Source organism: Sorex fumeus, unplaced genomic scaffold (genome assembly GCF_029834395.1).
Source record: "Sorex fumeus unplaced genomic scaffold, SorFum_2.1 ptg000001l, whole genome shotgun sequence".
Lineage (NCBI taxonomy): Eukaryota > Metazoa > Chordata > Mammalia > Eulipotyphla > Soricidae > Sorex > Sorex fumeus.
The window spans coordinates 1,384,948-1,406,559 of record NW_026606058.1 but is presented as its reverse complement, the minus strand read 5'-3'; the positions used below and the strand labels follow the sequence as shown (position 1 = coordinate 1,406,559).

Below are 21,612 nucleotides of genomic sequence, written 5' to 3'. Positions count from 1 at the left end.
AAGAAAGATCTCGTGCATCACACGCCAATCAGACAGAACGCTACTGTGACTCAGAGCCAGGAGAGCGGCCAGAAAACCTGCCCGCACAGGAGGTCCTCTGGGTGCCGGCCCAGGGCCCTCACTACTTCCTGTTGTTCTTTTTGTACATGTATGTTTGGTTCGGGGGCCATGAAGCTTAGGAGGCTGACTCATGGCTCTGCCGTGGGGGGAACCACTTCTCTGCGGGACCAGGGGCCCATAGGGTGTGCTAGGAATTGGGCTTTGAACTTGACTGGCAGTGTGAAAAGCAGCGCCCTGTTGCTACAATACTGCTGTTTTTTTTTTTTTCCCCATTCATCTTTCAAGATCTGGGGACATTATTATTTAAAGCTGGAAGTTTCTAGTTGGGAACACAGAATGATTTTATACCAGCACCTCTTTCGGCTGTGGTGACGGGACTGCTCTCAGCACTGCTTTGGGGACAGGCGGCACCTGCATGCCAAGTCCAGACTCTGGCCCTTTCACATTTCCTCTGCGGTTCCTCTTAGCATCTTTTCTGTGCTCCTGAGGCGGTGCAGAACTTGTATCGTGACTAATTTCGTCCTCATCCAATCTACTCTAAGTGGCAGTAAAGTTATTTTGTTTCTGGGCCACCCCGGAGGTGCTCAGGGCTGACTCCTGGTTCAGTGCTTGGGGACTGGAGGGCCCTGTGGGGTGCCAGGGATTGAAATGAGGTTGGCTGCGAGCAAGGCAAGCGCCTTAACCCCTGTACGAGCTCTGTGGCCTAACTGATTTTTTTTTCTTTTTGGGTCACACCCAGCGATGCACTCAGGAATTACCCCTGGTGGTGCTCGGGGGACCACATGGGATGCTGGGAATCAAACCCAGGTCGACCCCGTGCAAGGCAAATGCCCTATCCGCTGTGCCATCGCTCCTGCCCCCTTACTGGTTTTTATAAAATACAAATTATATCCTATCGCAGTTTCCCACTTCCACTTAAAGGCCTTGTGCATGCTTACAGGTAATGCACAGGTTAAACTTCAAGGGCTGGGGGAGACGCTCAACGGGCCAGAGTCCCTGCTTTGCATGCTAGACGCCCTGCATGGTGGGGACAGTCCCCAGGCACTACCAGCTGTGGCCCCAAAGCCTGAAAAGAAAAAAAAAAACCCCAAGGCTCTTTAGTATGTGTTCCAATAATAACTAATATTTGCATTTAGTTTAAGCCTTCATGTGCATATGGATGTAAATGTAAATTTATACATGTACCGGCATTTTGGGGTGTGTGTGTGTGTGTGTGTGTGTGAGAGAGAGAGAGAGAGAGAGAGATTGGGAAAGGGGTACTGCATCTTCACTGGAAAGATGAGGCCAGCACACTCCGGAGTCTGGCTTTCTGGCTGCCCCACTGGCATTCAGACCCAGGCTCCAGATGCCAGGCCCGTGGGCACCGAGCAGTTCCTGGGTGTGTTTGTGCCTGAGTGCAGAGCCAGCTTCTACTCGGAGGAGAAAATCCTTTTTTGTTTGTTTTTCGGCCACACCTGGCAGCACTCAGGGCTTACCCCTGGCTCCACACTCAGGAGTCCCTCTTGGTGGGTTTGGGGGACCAGACCATACGGGGTACCAGGGATCGAATCCTGGCTGGCTATGTGTGAGACAGGTGCCCTCCTGGCTGTCCTGGCTTGGCCCCAGGAAATCCTTTTTAGCTTGAAAGACTGAGGACGCCTTGCTTACCAAGATCCTCTGGGCTGAGCTAACCACTCCCAAGGCACCATCACTTTATTTTCCTAGTGGCCACTAGCTCCAGGAAGCAGGTGCTGTGGGAGCTCCCAGTGGCCCAGAGTTGAGCTCCAGGCTGGGGTGAGACCCACTCGGCTGGCCTGATGGGGTTCAGAACGGAGACTGAGGCCACCGCACAGGAGCACTGATGGCAGGACTGCTGATGGCCTGAGTGATAGCATCTGCTTGGACATACTCATGTGCTTTCATTTGGGAACTTCACGGGCCCCAGAGCACTGGGCTAAGAGCAGCCCCTGAGCACTGGGCTGGGAGTAATGCCTGAGCACTTCTAGGTGTGGCCTGCCCCTCACCCCATACTTATAAAATACCTCTTGGGGCTGGAGCGATAGTACAGCAGGTAGGGCACTTGTCTTGCTCACTTGGGCTGGATCCCTGGCACCACAGCACTGTATATGATCCCCTGAACCCCACCATAGTGATCCTTGAGCGCAGAGCCAGGAGAAGCTCTGAGCACTGCCAGGTTGGCCAAACTACCCCAACCAAAATATGAAAAATAAAGCAAGCATGCAGAGTCTCCTGCCTCCGCGCCTGGCTGTCCTCGCCGGGGCCCCTTGGAGGGGGGCGGGTTGAGTTTCCCTCCCCGCCCCGACCAGGGCTCCGGCAGCTGAAGACCTCCAGAACCAGCCACCACCATGCTGAGACCACTCTCCGCACACATGAAGGTACTGGCCGAGGAACAAAGGCACGCGGGTCCCGGGGCTGAGATCTCCAAGCCTGCTCGGATCGGGGCTGAGCATCCTCCACCCAGATCCTCCAAATTCCAGTAGGCAGGGGTCACACCCACCAACTGGCCCTCTGGTGCCGTGTAATCCCATCAATGGCCAAGGCCCAGAGACTATAAAACCCAGCTCCTGGAAGCGCGTGGCTGCATTTGTGGCCGCGCGACATCTTATTATCTCATTCTTACTTTGGACAAAATGGCAGGCTACCGAATGCAACCTGCCCACATGGCAGAGTCTGGCAAACTCCCCGTGGCATACCCAATATGCCAAATACCAGTAACAATGATGGGTCTCATTCTCCTAACCCTGAAAGAGCCTTGAATATGGCACTTTTTAAAAAAATCCCAGGGCTAGGATGAAGGAGACGTTACTGAGTCCTGCTCGAGGCAATCGACGAACAACAGGGTGGTCGTGAAAGCAAACATGCAGACGGATAAGAGGCACATGAGAAAATCACTAATCAGGGAGATGCAAATCAAAACAGTAAGATGCGTCTCACAACACAGACTGGGATTCATGAAAAAAAAAAAAAAAAAGAAGAAGAACAACCAGCACTGGGGCGGACAGAGGGAGAAAGGAACTGTCGTTCATTGGTGGGAATGCCGACTGGTCCAGGCTTTTTGGAAAACAATACGGGCCTTCCTCAAAAAACTAGGAATTGGGCTTCCACATGACTCAGCAGCACTACTTCTGCGAATACACCCAGGGGGCTGAGCAATACATGATGAAAAGCTATCAGCACATCGATGTTCACTGCAGCACTATTCACAGTAGTCACGATCATGATCACGACCATCCTGTTGTTCGTCGATCGCCCAGTAACGTCTCCTTCGCCCTGAGATTTTTAAAAAAAGTGCCATATTCAAGGCTCTTTCAGGGTTAGGAGAATGAGACCCACAGTAGTATTCGCAGTAGTCAGAACCTGGAAAACAATCCTAGTGTCTGAGAACAGAAGACTGGATAAAGAAACTACGGTACACACCTACACAGTAGAAATCTACCTGGCTGAAAGGAAAGATGAAGTCACGCAATCCTCTCTACGGATGGATCTCTGACTGTGCCGAGTCAGAGGGACCAGCACAGAAAGATCTCCCTCTTGCAGGGTAGAAGAAAATGTGAAGGGGAGTATCAAGCACCCAGAGGCAACTGAAACGAAGAGCAAGAAAACTGGTCTTCAAGTAGGAAGCAGGTCACCGGTGGGGCAGGGCCGCGTGGGAGACACGGGACAGGGAGGGGACCAGCACAGCAATGGTGGACGCAAGTGGTCACTCAGGAGAGGGGGCTGAGAACTGGTGAGTGTTGAGCATGAAACCCTTGTCAGGAACGTTACTGTAAGCCAAAGTGCCAAGAATTTACCTCTAAAGAGCCTACCAAAGAGGTGGGGTGAGGGGAAGGAGGAAACAGGGGACACTGGTGGACGGCAGTGGACATAGGTGAAGGATTTGGTGCTGGAATGCTGGATGTCCGAAACCCAATCACAAATAACTTTGTAATTCACGGTGACTTGTTGGATAACATTGTTTAGTCCTTTCTCCTCCTAGGAGAAAGGAATTTAGATTTAGTGAGTAAAATCTAGGTGTTTAGGTTCATTGAGTAATAAATACCTACCACAATGCTCCCAAAGTGCTATTTCCTCAGTATTTTATCTTTAACTTCTCCTGTCTGTTAATCACTTATTTCCCCTAATCAGACCCTGTGACTTGTAAAGTCAGATTCCTCAGAGGATTCTGGATTTTGTAAGTGAAATATTACTTTTCTCTTCCCCTTATGTCCTCTGCAGTTTACTTTAGAGCAATGTCCTTTTTGTGCAGGAAGACAGCTGATTCTATGCTCTTGTTTCTTGAGAGTTAATTGACTCCAAATAATATTCACTCCTGGACATCTGTCATATTTACTCGACTTAAGTCTCAGCTGCCCTTAGTTCATGGACCCCCAAAAGGAGGGTCCTTGGTAAGGAACTTAGATGGGTCCAGGGCAAGCTGTAAGCTACCTGGGCATCGAAAAGGGGCAGGCAAGTACCATAAAACTTATATGTAAGAGCACGGTCATGGACAAACTCTGTCATGACCCAAGAAGACGTAACTGGACAAGGGCCCTGCTGGGGTTAGGAAGGAGTAATCTGGCCTCAGGACTATAGTCTGGGATATATAGTGAGATGTCCCAGGAAGAGCCACCCTTTAAGCTTGGTAAATCTTATTGTGTCCATACAAAATGACTAGAAATACCTTTTTTTTTTCCCTTTCTGGGTCACACTCAGCGATGCTCAGGGTTTACTCCTGGCTCTGCACTCAGGAATCACTCCTGACAGTGCTTGGGGGACCATATGGGATGCCGGGGATCGAACCCGGGTCAGCCACATGCAGGGCAAACACCCTACCCGCTGTGCTATCACTCTGGCCCCGACTAGAAATATTATAAGAAGTAAATTTAAGATGACTGTTTAGATGAAAACCGGCTAAGGAAAGAGGAGAGTAAGGGAAAGTTAATACTCCTTAGATGCGATTCCTGCCCTTGAGTGGATCTCCTACCGGGATGAGATATTGTCCTAGAAGAGCTTCCCTGGAAGGAAGGGTTGACTGTTCTACCTCACCTATGTGTAACTGCTACCCCCAACCTTTGATGTTCTGCTCTTAACTAATGCTAGGGGAGGGGAATGGGAGCAGAGTAAGACTGCAATGGGGCAGAGATGAAACTGGATGGAGAGAGTGAAACTGGAAGGGGAGTGAGTCTGGAATGGGGACAGATACTGGAATAAATGGCCACCGATCACCAACCAGCCTGGTGGCCCTGTTCCCTCCTTTATGCGTCTGTCGGCAGTGAAGGCAGGCCAGGATGGGAAAGCAGCTCTGGACCACTGAGTGCACACAGCACGCGCCTACATTTTTTGAACACACACTGAAAAAACAAGACCAAAAAACCAAAGTAGAGCTCTGGGGAGTGCAGGGGATACCCCAGAAGCCGATTCCTGCCGGGCCCAGGACTGTGTGCCCAGGGAAGGAGAGACTCTGAGCCTGCTTCAGTCTCCTCTGGGAATCAACACGGTTCCCAATTCTTTACTTCAAGGCAGGAACACTGTATCTGCCACAGCTAATTTTGCTTCTGAGGCCCACTGTGACCTCAGAAATCTCTATTTGGGGCGGTGATGAGTCACTGCAGGATGCTTTTAAAATCATGGAGGACGAACATATTGGTTTGTGTACCCCAAATTTAGATTCTCTTTAATAACAACAACAAGAATGACTTTCCTGGCTTTATTTTAAGTCAGTCCCACGGAAAAAGCACTATTGCTCGGGGAGAGGGACAAGGGCTGGCTGGCATGGCTCTCCGCGGGGAGCCCCCAGGCCACCCCCAAGGGGGTGTCCCTGTGCAGAAAGCTCAGAGCAGACCCAAAATCTGCCCCAGATATGGACCTGAAACAATGGGAATAAACTGGAAAAAAAAATCCCCGTAACTATGATCCTTCTCAATTCAGCAGAATACAACTTTATGGCTTCCAGTAAGAGGCGGGCACTGTGGGCCACGCGGCAGTACAGCAGGGAGGACGCTTGCTTGCCTTGATGTGGCCCACCTCGGTTCAATCCCCTGCACCCCACAGGGTCCCCTAGTCCGCCAGGAGTCAGTCCTGAGCACTCAAAAGCAACAACAAAGGCCTGATTTGAAGGGCTGGAGAGACAGAACAGAGACTATGGCACTGGGTTGCATTCAGCTGGCTGGGTTCAACCCTGACACTGCACATGGTCCCTTGAGCAACACCAAGGGTCACTTCTGAGCACAGAGCCACGAGCAGTCTCTGAGCCCCACCAAGGGTGGTGCACCCTCTCCCCATGTCCCCAAAACCCTGATCTTAAAAGGCCAACTTCCAAAAGTCTCAGAGCAAGGTTCCTCACTTCGAAGTATTTGGGAAGAGATAGAGAGCCGGAGAGACAGTATAGCAGGGGGCTCCTGCCTTGCACGCAGCTGACCCAGGCTTGAACCCCGGTATCCCAGATGGTCCCCAAGCACCGCCAGGAGTAATTCCTGAGTGCAGAGTCAGGAGTTAGGCCAGAGCAGCCCCCAAATAAAAATAAAACAACTATTAAAAATGTCTTTGGTAAGGTACTGGAGATTAACACTCGAAGCACTTAAATTTTTCACTATTAAAGTGATTCTGTTTTTTTTTTTTCATTTCATTTCATCATCCTGCTATTCGTCGATTGCCTCGAGCAGGCCCCAGTAACGTCTCCTTCATCCTAGCCCTGAGATTATATTCAAGGCTCTTTAGGAGAATGAGACCCATCATTGTTACTGGTATTTGGCATATTTGGTACGCCACGGGGAGTTTGCCAGACTCTGCCCTGTGGGCGGGCTACATTCGGTAGCCTGACAGTTTGTCCAAAGTAGGGATGAGATAATAAGATGTCATAAAAAGATGTCCTGATAAGATGTCTGGACATCTTATAGTGATTCTGTTGAACAACTAATTTTTTAACTGAGCTACCTAACAACTGCAGGATACTCCTGTCTCATTACTCTCCAGAAGGACGCAACACTGGAGTCTGTTTCAAAAACCCTGGGGGGGAAATGAACCACAAAAACCCAGGGAATCCAGGAGTGGTGTAATGAAAGAAAGAAAAGAATGGAAAAGACTTCCCAGAAAATAAGGAGAAAATTAGAAAGAAAAACCCCCACCCCTGAGGGGCTGGAGCAATAGCACGACTGCACGCGGCTGACCCAGGTTCGATTCCCAGCATCCCATATGGTCCCCTGAGCACCGCCAGGAGTAATTCCTGAGTGAAGAGCCAGGAGTAACCCCTGTGCATTGCCGGGTGTGACCCAAAAAGCAAAAACAAAACAAAACAAGAAAACAAAACAAAACAAAACAAACAAAAAACCCACTCCTGAGGTGATTTGCTGAAGTAAAGTCCTAAGCTTCTTCCTATTGCCACGCCAGCTGCAGAGGCGGGGAGGGCAGCGAGGGACATTCAGAAAGGGGCCAGGCTTGACTCTGGCCACCGTGGTGTCTCAGAGCTCCTGAAACTAGCCAAGCGGGCGCTGGCCTGGAAGGCATCGCTGTCCCTCTTGCCCTTGATTTGGTGGAACTCTGCATCTTAATTACTTATTTATTTGGGACACAGTCATTAGGACTCAAGGGCTACTCCCAAAGGTGCCTCGGGGTTGTTCCAGGCAGTGCTGGGAACTGACCCAGGGTCAGCTGTGTGCAAGGCCTGCGCCCGCCCCACTGTGCTGTCTCTCTGGCCTGGAATCCTGCATCTTTATAAACTCAGCTCTCATGCCAGGCTCTAGGAAGCGCTAGGGTTTCATACATTTCCTCTAGGTACATAACAGTGATCTATTAAATCAGAGAGTTTGGGTCACTGCTATGGTCCGCGACAGCCCTCGAAGCTGTGCTCTGGGGACGCACATTCACAGACACATGAGGTCTCCAAGGGTGCCCATGGGCTATTTGGGTGACTATTTTTGTTTTTTGTTTTTGGATTTTGGGCCACACCTTTGTGGTACTCTGGGGACCATGTTAAACCAGGGCCTCTCGTGTATAACCCTTGCTTTGAGGGTGCAAGTAATATATGAATACATTCAGGTTGTACAAGTTTTCAATAATACAAAAGCTCAATTTTCCATGTCGTTCCTCCATTACATTTTCTGGAAATGACAACTGAGCAAGCATTTATTGAGCACCTATTGAATGCTAGGCCATGCTCAGGGAGCTCTGGATTCGACAATAAGTGAAAAAAAAAAAAAGAAAGTGCCCTCACAGAATTTTTTCCCCTTCCCCTTGGTTTTAGCCACACCCGGTGATGCTCATGGCTTACTCCTGGCTCTGCACTCAGGGATCACTTCTGGAAGGACTCAGAGGACCATATGGGGTGTCAGGGATCGAACCTGGGTCAGCTGCATGCAAGGCAAGTACTCTCCCACTGTCCTACTGCTCCAGCCCTCACGAAATTTTTTTCCAATAGGGAACAGCAGAGAAAAAAAACAAAATGAAATAAAACAGACTACTAAAACCTAACAGCACGATGGATGGCACACACACCACGTCACACCTGGCAGCAGCATCCAATGTGACAGAAACTATTCCACAGACAACAAGACGAGCAGGCGTCGGGTTCTGATCACATCACAGAGGTTTTTAGACATTCCAGGAGAAACGTCAGGTGGAGAGCGGCTCCCGGAAGAGGAGACAAGAGCTGAGGAGGAAGGCGTCGGCGGGGGGGGCCGCAGCAGGGCCGCCGCTCGCCCTGGGCACTGTCCAGAGGGCAGGCTGTCGCACCCACAGATCCTGCAGCTTCCAGTGTCGCACCCACGGATCCGGTGGCCTCCTGGTGTCACAGCCACAGGTCCTGGCCTCCCAGTGTCACACCCGCAGACCCTGCAGACCCCTTGTGTGCAGAGGCCTCACTGCCACAGTACCCCCTGCAACACATAGGACGGTCCTTGCCCCCTGCTCAGCACTGTCTGGACCCAAAACTCCCTGTGCCGGCTGACGAACTCTGGGCCGAGAGATAAGCTGGGGAGTTCTTGGTGGAGGGAATGTCAAGTCACAGGGACCTGAGAGGGAGGACGAGGGTGACGGTGCTGCCTCACACTGGCCAACTGCTGCCTGGGAGCCCACTTCCAGGGGCCCAAGGGACCCCCCCCGCCCCCCGCTCCAGAGTCTGCGCAGCACTACACCCCACGCCCTTAGCTGGTGAGAGGGCCCCTACCCACACCCCAAAATAAAAAAATTTAAAAGTCAAGAGACTGGGAGCTGGAGTGACAGTACAGCGGGAGGGCGCCTGCCTTCCATGTGGCCCACCTGGGTTCGATTCCTGGCATCACATCAGTCCTCAGCACGCCAGAGGGTCCCCTGGGCCCACTGGGAGTGATCCCTGAGTGCAAAGCCAGAAGTTAAGCCCTGAGCACCACGGGGAGTGACCCTAAAGCCAAAACCAAAACCAACAGCAACAACAAAAATGGTCAAAGTTGAATGACAGGGGCTGAGTGAGCACGTACACACAGGAATTCTTGTGGTGCTGCAGATCAAACCTCGGCCTCCTCGTGCAGAAGCATGCGCTCAGCTGCTGGGCTGATTCTCCAGCCCATCTCAACATTTTTTTTTTCTGGCCACATTCAGCTATTCTCAGGCCTTTCTCTGGCTCTGTGCTCAGGGCTCATTCCTGCCAGGGCTCAGGGCACCCTATGGGGTGCTGGGGTCAGCCAGCCTAGCACCTTCCCCACTATCCTATCTCTCTGGTCTCCCACCTGTCGCAGTTTTGCCAGGAGCCATGGGAGAGGCCAGGTCTGAGGGTTCTGGGCTGCCCAGCTGAGAGCCACCCGGCCTGCTCCTTCCATGGTGGGGGCTGCTTCCGCTGGAGACCCCACTCATCTGTCTGCTCCGCGAAGCACTTCCCCAGGACGTGGCCAGAATGAAGGATTTCTACTCAGGGCTCATTCTGTTTAATTTACCCCACTAACGTTTCTCAAATGTTTGTACCCAAGGATGCCAAACAACAGAAGAGGATAACTGACTGGTTCTAAAAGTGTGTTGTCTGAACAGGTGTACTGGTTTATAGCTGACTCGGAGATTTGACGTTTTGTCTTAAAAATGAGTAACTTTGGGGCTGGAGCAATAGCACAGCGGGTAGGGTGTTTGCCTTGCACGCGGCCGACCCGGGTTCGATTCCCAGCATCCTATATGGTCCCCCGAGCACTCCCAGGAGTGATTCCTGAGTGCAAAGTCAGGAGTAACCCCTGAGCATCGCTGGGTGTGACCCAAAAAGCAAAAAAAAAAAAAAAAAAAAACCTTTGCTAATTTTCACCAAAGGCCCTTTAATTCTTCATCATCATCAATATTATTACATAACCCACGATTATTCCTGGCTCTGCACTCAGGAATTACTCCTGGCAGCGTGCAGGGGACCAATGGGGTCCTGAGATCAAATCTGGCTGGCTGCATGTGAGCCATGTGTCCTACCCACTGTACGCTGCACTTAAGCCTTATTATTATTTAATTATTATTATTATTATTATTACTATCGCAGTACCAGGTACTCACACATACAAGGCACAAAAAAGTTCCTTTCGTTTTAGTTTTGGTTTTTGGGTCATACTGGCAGTGGCCAGGTGCTAATCCTGACTGTGTACTCAGGCATGCGACCCGGTGGGACTTGGTGATCAGAGGTGGTGTCAGGATTCAACTGGGGGTCAAAAGGATGTGAGAGAAGTGCCTTAACCCCTGTACCATCTCTCTGGCCCTAAAGGGACATTTCAAATGGTGACAGAAGCATATTTTGAGGTATTCAGCAGTGAAATTATTTGATTGTGCCCTTGTGAATTTCCCCAAATGCTAAGAAACAGAAATCCTAAAATATGTCTCTAAGACGATTCAAATCCAAATTTCAGAAACAGAGTTTTGAACAAATTCCCTCTCTGGTCAGCAAAGAGACTGTCACATTATTGTCTTTGGATTTTTAGTCTTGAACGCTGCCCTGCATAAAAATGGCTCGTCAGTGAAGTGTCCTTGCCGTCAAACGAGAAAACATGAATCCTTTGGCAACACCCTTGGTTCACATTTCTTCTTGCTGCTCTTTGACAGAAGCAACAGTTACGGTCAACAAGACAAAGCAATAAACCCAACTTGAATATCTGTGATGGGGACAGTCAGAGCGTGGACCTTAGACTGGGGTCTTGGTGCAGGGACACGGGTGACACAGAGACGGAGCCTGGGCAGAGCCAGTGAGGGGTGGTTCTCCAGCCTTTGGAGTGGGGACAGTTCATTATGTGGCTATAATTTTTGTTCGTTTTGGGGCAGCTCAATAATTGGTCAGAGCAACCAAATACAGATTAAATAAACAAATGGGGGGGGGGTGGCTGCTCGTTAAAGACATGGGGCTGGCCTAGGGCACGTGGCCCTGCTTGTATGAGGAATGCGTTCCATATCTGATACCACACACACTCATACACACAGACACAGACACAGACACACACACACACATAGACAGACAAAGATATAGACAAATATAAGACGTATAGACAAACACACAGACACACACAGACAGGCACAGACACACAGAAACACACACACACAAATATAAGACGCATAGACAAACACAGACACACACAGACAAACACACAGAAACACACACACACACACACACACACACAATCTATTTCTCACTGATTCTAAAGGTCTCAAGGAGGCACTTTAGGTGACCAGAAACAGGAGGGCCACTAACTTCAATCTCTTCACAGCACCGCAAAGGCAGACTCTATGCCTGCACCGTGTATTCCTTGGGGAGAGGGATTTGATCTCCTCCCGAACTCAGTGGAGTCGGGTTCTGAAGGGACTCGGATCGTGACGGCCATGAGCGGGGGGAGGTATCCTGTTCGTGGCTGCTGTTCTGGCCTCAGCTGGGCTGGTGCTGGGGCTCAAACCTGGGGGTCCCACAGGGGAAGCTCGTGCCGCACCCCCTGGGGGCCTCTCCTCGGCCAGAGACCCAGGGTTTTGTTTTTCTGTTGCATACAGAGCACATGCTTGCTCCAGCCCTCTCGGACCCAAAGATGAATGAGTCTTTTCAGCTTTACTTCCCTCCGATATTTACGCAGTACAAATTCATGGAATATAAACGTCAAGGTGGCGGCAGCAGGGCAGGTCCACTGTGCGTGCCCTGTGGCAGGGTCTCTTCTCAGACAGCAAGACACAGCAGTGTTCGGTGGCTGTTTCCCTCCTCTGCAGCGGCCACTCACACAGTGACACGGAGGAGAAAAACAAGACCCAACCCCCCCCCCCCCAAATATTTCACCTGAGGCCATACCAGTGGACACACAGCAAAACTGTAGCACTGTCCTCCCTTTGCTCATCAATTTGCTTGAGCGGGTACCAGTGAGTCATGTTGTTACTGTGTTTGGCATAATGAATACATCACGGGGAGCTTGCCAGGCTTTGCCTTGCAGGCGGGATGCTCCGAGAGGGAAGACTCGAACCCAGGTCGGCTGCGTGCAAGGCAAATGCCCTACCCGCTGCGCTACCGCTCCAGCCAACGCAAAACTGTAATTTTGCAATTTTTTTTGGGGGGCCACACCTGGCTTGGTGTTCCTGGTGCCTGATACTGCCCCATCCACTGCATCACGGTGTCCCCTGACCGAGCCCCCAACTCCACACTGAACTGGAACCAGGCATTCTGCAGCTCCCGCTCCTAATAGCTGCAACGTGTGGCCACTCAAAGGCCAGAGGGCAGCAAAGGTCAACTACAAAGGTCCAAGAGACGAACCAGCCTCCCCTTTGCTGCAGTGGTGGTAGGAGGTGGGGGGCGGCAGGGGGGGAGGCAGGCATTGCTCAGGGGGCCACGGTTTGGGCAGAAGTACCCGGATCTCTCTGTTTTCATCACTCCAGGAACAGCCACTGGACAGCTTTTCAGAGTATTTGTTCGATTACAACAACACGGTAGCAGAGATGCAGACACAGCCTGAAACGGCCGCTTCGTGACCATGAAGCAGCTTTTCGAGCCTGTCCTTCTAGTAGCAAATACGCACGATGTGGATGTGCCACAGAAAAAGGCTTATTCTGGGGCTGGAGGAATAACAGCACAGTGGGGAGGGCATCTGCCTTGCACGCGGCCGACCCGGGTTCGATTCCCAGCATCCCATAGGGTCCCCCGAGCACCGCCAAGAGTAATTCCTAAGTGCAGAGCCAGGAGTAACCCCTGAGCACCGTTGGGTGTGACCCAAAAAGAAAAAAAAAAAAAGCTTAGTCTGTCATCTTGCAAGGGGTAAGAACAGTTTCTGAAAATGCAAAAAGATGGTAACATCATTCTGACCAGCATCAGCCAAGGGAAGTAAGTGGTGTGCAGAGCCAGTCTGTGGCTGAGGCTGGCCTTGCACTTGACGCACCTGGGTCGATTCTGGCACCAGACAGGGTCTCTGGGTATGGTGAGGCGCGATCCCTGAGCAGAGCCAGGAGCAATCCCTGAACACCGCTGGATGTGGCCCAAACGCCCTCTCACCCCTCCAAAGAAGAGGGAACAGAGAACTCGGTGTGTGTGAGCGCAGTGCTCAGCCCCTGATGTGGGGGGAGCGGAGCCCTCAGGGGCCTGGGTCGCCAAAGGAGTCCAGGCCAGACCAGCAGCCTGCGCTCTCCTCCCCCCCTCCCTCTCCTATTGGTCTGTCCCTCTCTCGGCTTAATCCTACGTGTCTTTCTTTACCCTAATTTGGACTGAAAACTTCTCCGTGTGTGCTTTGAGCTTTGGGGCCACTTCTGGGGATGGTCAGGGTTTCCTCCTGCTCTGCTCTCAGGGATTACAAGAGGTAGCACGCGGGATACCATACGGGGGCTGGGGATTGAACCTGGGTCAGCCACACGCCGGGCAAGAGCACTACACACTTGAATATCTCTCTGGCCCCTGAATTAACCACCTCCCCCTTTTTTTAATAGCAAGGAAGTTTTTACTGAATGCAGCTTGGAAAGATGTGAGAGGGAGAAGAAAGGGACATTGCACAAGAGACTACACGAAGTGGCGGAACGACTGTACAGTGGGGGAGGGGTCTGCCTGGATCCCTTGCATCTCACAGGGGCCCCTGAGCACTGCCTGAGGGCAGAGCCAGGAGACAGCCCTGAACACTGGGTGTGGCCCCAGAACAAAATCAACAAATCGTTGGATATTAACACCAACTGCTTTAGGATTCATCAATGAACCGCCCCTTTTCCCCCCTCAGGGAAACTTACAGTGCTCGTATGAGCACCCTTACTTCCCTGAGTTTATCTTTAAGCTTTCTACTAAATTCCCCAAGCCACTGAAGTTTTTAACCTCTGCTTGTCCTCAGAGAACTAAGTTTTGGACTCTAAATCTCTTATTGTGTTTCTCCAAGTAACTGCGGCTACTAACAAGAAGTAAACTTGATTGTTTAATATGTGCTAGCAGCAAGGGAAAGAGAAAAGCAGTATTTCTCGCCCTTGGGAGACAGGGCATCTCCTTGAGTTAATCCCCTGCAAGAGAAGCGCCTCCATCGAAACGCTTTACCTCTGGAAATGATCACTCACACCTACGTGCAGTCCTATACATGAACCCCTCAAGATTGTAAAGGCTACTCAGCTGTGGAATTAAACAGGCCATTTTGACCATGTACCTCTGGGTCCCCGTCTCTTTGTTCCTCTTCAGACTAGGCCTGGGAGGCAGCTCTAGGCCACTGAACGCACCGCGCACCTGAACTCAAGAACAAAAACAACAAAAAAGGAGAGAATACAGGCTTGAAGAAGCAAGCAAGAAGAGACAGATGTGTTCCAGGAAGAACAGTAGCTTGAGAGAACAGGCCAAAATGGAAAACTTTTTATTTATTTATTTATTTATTTATTTATTTTTGAGGAGGCTCACCCTGTGATGCTCAGGGCTCACTCCTGGTTCTGCTCCTAGGTATCACTCTTAGTGGCGCTTGAGGGACCGCATGGGACGCCAGGGGTAGAACCAGGGTCAGCAATCTGGGTCTGTAAGGAAAGTCCCTTCCCCGCGATAGCTCTGGCCTCTGAATTGAAAACTTTTTAAGCTAAGTTCCTTCATACAAATGGATGGTCTTAAAACTTATTTACTTGGTTTTGGGAACACACCCAGTTGTGCTCAGGGCTTACTTCTGGCTCTGCACTCAGGGATTTTTACTGGAGGGATTCAGGGAACCATATGGGGTGTTAAGGATCAAACCCAGGTTGGCCACATGCAAGGCAAATGCCAGACATGCTGAACTCTCTCTCTGGCACCAAAACACCCATGTATTTTTTATTTATTTATTTATTTGCTTTTTGGGTCACACCCGGCGATGCTCAGGGGTTACTCCTGGCTCATGCACTCAGGAATTGCTCCTGGCGGTGCTCGGGGGACCATATGGGATGCTGGGAATCGAACCTGGGTCGGCCATGTTGGCTGCGTGCAAGGCAAATGCCCTACCCACTGCGCTATCGCTCCAGTCCCTATTTTTTAGGTTTTTGTAGTCACACCCAATGATGTTCCGGGGTCACTCCTGGCTCATGCACTCAGGAATTACCCCTGGGGGTGCTCGGGGGACCATATGGGATGCTGGGAATCGAACCTGTGTTGGCCATGTTGGCTGCGTGCAAGGCAAACGCCCTACCCGCTGTGCTATCGCTCCAGCCCCCTCATGTATTTTTTAACTGAAAAAACTGGGGGCCCTCTGGGGTTGCTGGTCCTGTGGTACTGGGGTTGCCCACTGATACTCAGGGGATCGGTGACCATACAGAGCCAGGGCCTGAGACCACCCACCACTGGAGCTATGTCCAGGGCCCCTAAGTTTAAGTCTATTTACATTTTTTTGGTTTTGGGGTCATAGATGGTGGCGCTCGGGGGCTACTCCGGGGACCGTGTGGTGGTGCCAGGGACTGGTCCCGGGGTCCCGCATATAGAGCTCGGGTGCTCTGCTCCATGCTCCTTATTTCAAAATTTATTTTATTTTATTTTTGGGTCATACCCGGCAATGCACAGGGGTTACTCCTGGCTCTGCACTCAGGAATTACCCCTGGCGGTGCTCAGAGGACCATATGGGATGCTGGGAATCGAACCCGGGTTAGCAAGGCAAATGCCCTACCTGCTGTACTCCAGCCCCAAGTTTGCTTATTTATTTATTTATTTATTTATTTATTTGCTTTTTGGGTCACACCTGGAGATGCGCGGGGTTACTCCTGGCTTTGCACTCAGTTGTTACTCCTGGCGGTGCTCAGGGAACCATATGGGATGCTGGGAATTGAACCCGGGTTGGCCACGTGCAAGGCAAACGCCCTCCCTGCTGCGTTCCAGCCCCAAGTTTATTTTTAAGACTCAGGAGCAAGTCCCTGAGTGTTGGCAATGGAACAACGTGAAGGTATAAACTGATACCACTTGCTGAAAAGTAATTATTACTTAAAAATATTTGTACTTTCTGATGCAGTGATCTCAACATCGCTTAACACTGATCACAGAAGTCTGAGTAGGAATTCCTGCGTCACATTTCTCTATAGGAAGACGTAAGGCAAATTAGTTCATTTCTCTATGCTCGGTTTCTTCATCTGAATATCTGGATCACAAACTCTCGAATTGTGAAGCGCAAAAGAGCTGAACTACGTGATGAAGGAAGCAGCTGTTTGGTGATTTCTATATACTCAGTTATATAACTGCACGTGAACAACCAGACAAAGTGTGTTATGACACACAAAACAATGTTTACTATGACGTGAGCACTGTTTATGGGAGTGAAAACTTATAACCAAAACGAGAATTTGTTCTGCTCACCACGGTGTGTCTGGTCTCAACAAGACTTCTGGAATACAGTAAATGCTCAATAATTATTTATGGAATGAACCAAAAAACTACGGATTAGTGCTGGAGTGAGAGGACAGCTGTCAGGTGGGCGCTGACCTTGAACAGGCTGATGTGAGTTTAATGTCCTGCACCCTGGGCCCTGCAGGAGTGATTCTGGAGGGTAGAGCCAAGGTTCACACAAAATCACAAATCATCCTGTTATTCGTCGATTGCCTCGAGCAGGCCCCAGTAACGTCTCCTTCATCCTAGCCCTGAGATTATATTCAAGGCTCTTTAGGAGAATGAGACCCATCATTGTTACTGGTATTTGGCATATTGGGTACGCCACGGGGAGTTTGCCAGACTCTGCCGTGTGGGCAGGCTACATTCGATAGCCTGCCAGTTTGTCCAAAGTAGGAATGAGATAATAAGATGTCATAATAAGATGTCGCGCGGCCGCAAATGCGGCTGCATGGTTCCGGGAGCTGGTTTTGATGGTCTCTGAGTCTTGGCCGCTGATGGGATTACACGGCGCCAGGGGGCCAGTTAAGCCCTGAGCATAGCTGGGTGTGGACCAAAAACCAAAATCAAAACAAACCAACCCTCCCCTGCATGGGATTAGTTTAATAAATTGCAGCAAAATTAGACAGCAGAATGGCAGTCAGTTATTATAAATGATAAATTAATATTTTCACTGAAAGTACGTATGTCTTTCCTCTTAGTTAAAAATATGTGAATACATTAATAAAAAAAGTTTACGGGGCCAGAGAGAAAGTGCGGAGTTAAGGTTACCTTACACGAGGACAAGCCTGGTTTTGCCTCCAGCAGTATGAGACCCCTAACTCCCCCAGGGGCAACTCCTGAACACTGACAAGTTTGGCCTCCTCCAGAACGAAACGGCTTATAAAGCTCTGGATGAGGGTGCTGACACCTCCCTAAGCAGGGCAGGATGAATCTTTCATCTTCTCTTTGCTTAGATGTATCACATACTTTGCAAGGGTCAGATATTCATTCTGCAACGTAAGAGATTTTTTTTTTGGGGGGGCGGCACATCCGGCAGTGCTCAGGGCTCTGCACTCAGGGATCACTTCTAAAGTGTGGGGACGCCCATAAGGAGTGCCCAGGAATGAACGTGGGTCAGCTGTGTGCACGGCAAGCAAAAGACCCACTATGCACCGACAAAAGACATTTTTAACTTTAAAAATATGTGATCAGGGGCTGGAGTCATAGGACAGTGGGAGGAGCACATGGCTGACCCTACTTAAATCCCTGCCAAGGCATATGGCCCCCAAGTCCCTCAAGAGTGACCCCTGAGCGTAGAGACAGTACCGCCTGGTACAGCCCTAAGGCCGAGCCCCCATCCCTAGAGCCCTCTCCCACAACAAAGTTAATAATCTATATGCTGCAGGGTTGGTGTGATGGCCCAGAGGGCTGGGTCGCATTCTTTGAAAGCAGAGCTCTGGTTTCCATCCCTGGCACACCTCAAACAACCCCCAAAGGAGGTTACTGTCGTAGTAAACATTATTTCATGTGTCATAACACACTATCTGGTTGTTCATGTGCAGTTGTAATAATTGAGTATATATAAATCCCCCCTGCAGAAGTCCCCAAGCACTGCCAAGTGTGGCCCTAAAACAAACATGTGAAAGAGATATTTTAGTGCACAAATCAAGTGGAATCAGGGGGCACACCCAAATTTGGACCCCTAGTTAAAAAAAAAATCCTATTAGAGTCATGAATTTATGTGCCTGTCTTTCTATCAGATATAAAAATCTTTAAAGATGTCAGACACAGGTCCAGCTCCTGACAGCTCATCTCGGAAATCACCGAGCTGCTGAACCCTCCCAGGTAGACAGATCTCTGGCTGAGAACTTGGGATTCTTCTCAGAATGGGGGCGGGCATACCCCCCTCCCAGCAGCTCCCATCCCCACCTGACACCCTCTGACGTGTAAATGGCCCAGCTCCACAGCACCTGGCGCGCACGCTGCATATGTGACATCTCCAAAGTTCACAGTACTAACAGTCCAAGTAGGAGCATGGCAAATGAGATGGGAAAGGGGCACAGGAGCCCATCAAGCTCAATGAGCAGAAACAACAAGACAGAAGCTCACCCGGCACCAACTGGCTCCGTGAATTCCCAATTACTTAGTAACACCATTATGAGAGATAAATAATTACCAACAATTGATTTTTATTGGTATATTTTATAATCATTCCATTTCCATTTTGTTGGAACAAGCAATATCATGTAAATTTGTTTGGGACAGTCTCGGAGATAGGGTGGGAAACTGGGAACTGGTGGAGGGAAGGTCACACTGGTGGAGGGTTTGGGACTGGGATACTGAACGCCTGAAACAACTGCATTATGAATGACTTTGTAAATCATGGGTTTTTTTTTTTGTAAAAATACATATAAGCAGAAATGTCATTGCTAAAAAATTTGGTAGGTGAAATAAAAAACACAGATGTCCTCAACGGTAGGGTAAGAGTAGCTAAAGACAAAAATCAGTGAGTTCGAAGACAGATGCAGAAAACTTCCAGTCCACAGCAGAAGCTAGAAAAAGACCCAAAACAAATCAACAGCCGAGAAGAGGGCTGTGGGAAGGGATGAACTCAAGAGGAACAACAGAAGAATCACTGAAGTCCCAGAGGGACAGGAAGACAACCCCGATCAGGCAGTAACAGTTAAAGAAATCATCACTGAAAAGTCCCCCGAGCTGGAGAACACAGGCATCCAAAGCCAGGAAGCCTGAGGGGCACCAGCTAAAAGAGACCCTAATAAAAAGACTCCAAGACATATCCTAATCAGAACAATGAATAACATAGATAGAGACACAATACTTCACCAGCAAGGTCAAAGAAGGAAATGACAAACAAAGGAGCATCCCTTAAATTTATAGCAGATGTATTGAAATCGAATGAAGCCCTCTGGGCCAGGTCAATGGCTGGATACAGTTAAAAAAAATAAATAAATAAAAGAAATGAAGCCTCACCAAGAATATTTGACCCGGCCAAACTCTCATTCAGGTTTGAAGGAATGATACACAACTTCACAGTTCAATAAACATATAAATATAGCTATAAATTCTGGGTCCAAGTCATGGCTCAGTGCAGAGCACATGCCTCTGATGTCTGAGGGCCTGGATGTGAGTCCCCATGGCAATGCCCCCTCTTCTGTGCACAAACCTTATATAAGACCAGCTTTCAGCAAAGGCTCCCTAGCAACAGGCAAACACCCCACCACAGCCTGGGGTGCCAAGAACTTTGATTATGAAGGAAAGTAACCTCCTCCCCCACCCTCTGCCAACCTGACAAAAACTGCAATGGCGCCGACTGTTTCCAAACTCTTCCTGTCATGCCCCTTGTGAAGAAAAGCACCCCCTCTCTCTTCCTGTGACATGCACATACAGTCACTAGACACTAATTTTCCCGTAAATAATTCAGTGCTAGCCCCAGCTTGTGGATACCAGAGACCGTGGGTGAGTCTCGAGTTACTTGCTTAGTTAGAAATTGATGATGTCCAGTTGAATATTATCAACTCTCTTTTAGCTTCAAGTTGGTAAACAGAATCCAGATGGTGGCCCTCCTCAAGCTCAAATCTATACTTGCCAAGAACGTCACTCTTGCTGACCAGCTCTGCTGGGGCCGAAGCAGTAGCAACAGAGGCAAGTCGCGATAAGCAAACGCATTCGCTGTTTTTATTCATAGTGCCACACTGTCAAATTTCATGCTTCATTATTTTGAGACAATAAAAACCTTAAAACTCAGTGATTCCGGGGGTATGGTGCCGCCAGCAGGTCAATCTGTACCTGTAAGGCGAGTGCATTAGCAACCTGATGGCGCCTTTAGGCTTCCAGATACCCCAAAATTGCTGCTGTGCCTTTGGCCAGACCCCCAAAACTTGGGGCAAAGTTTACCAAGAAAGTAAACGGCCAAAAGTTAGGTATGTGGGAGACACGCCCACAAACCACCTCCGGCCCAGCTATATAATTGGAGGCATGTCCTCATCTGGTCCCTGATTGAACTGCTTAATGGCCATGATCCCAGAGACTCAGAAACAAATCTCGAAACCCAGCAGCTTTTGGCAGAAATGCGTCCGGTCTCTGCAGTAGGTGCTGGGCCACCCCAGGCGGGAATAGGTTTCATGCCTTGGCCTGTTCCCCCTGGCAGCCCGGTGGCCGCCATCCTCCAGAGGCCACTGGACAGTCAAATTTGGGCCCGCAGTGATGAGACACGCAGGGCCTCACGGGATGGGGGTGGAGCCGGCCCTTTCGTCCCCACCCCAATGAGACCCCTGAGTCGCTGCCCACGAACGGGCTCTCTGGCTCCTGATCAAGCTGCTTAATGGCCATGATCCCAGAGACTCAGGAACAAATCTCGAAAACCAGCGACTTTTGGCTGAAACGCGTCTGGACCCCGCAGTAGGTTACTGTCACCGGGCTACCCCAGGGGGGAAAGGATGCTGTCCGTCCGCCTGCTCCCCCTTGGCGGCTCAGTGGCCGCCATCCGCCAGAGGCTATTGGACAGTCAGGTTTGGGCCCGCAGTGACGAGACATGCAGGGCCTCACGAATGGGGGTGCAGCCGGCCCTTTCCTCCCCACCCCAATGAGACCCTGAGTCACCGCCCACGAACGGCCTTTCTGGCTCCTGATCAAGCTGCTCAATGGCCAAGATCCCAGAGACTCAGGAGCAAATCTCGAAACCCAGTGGCTTTTGGCAGGAATCCCTCCAGATTTAAGTGTTAAAATTTTGGATTTTCAAAATTGCGCAGCCACTACTGCAGCCATGCGACATCACGTTATTCATAACCAGCAATAGAAAACAAATTGTCTACTGTTGCCTTTTGAGCAGATCTGAGTGT

General features: G+C 50.1%; 1 protein-coding gene across 1 annotated transcript in view; it reads right to left on the bottom strand.

Annotated features, from left to right (window-relative positions):
• Positions 1 to 21,612, bottom strand: part of VPS45 (vacuolar protein sorting 45 homolog) — a 73,013-nt gene that overhangs the window by 599 nt on the left and 50,802 nt on the right. The window lies entirely within an intron of this gene.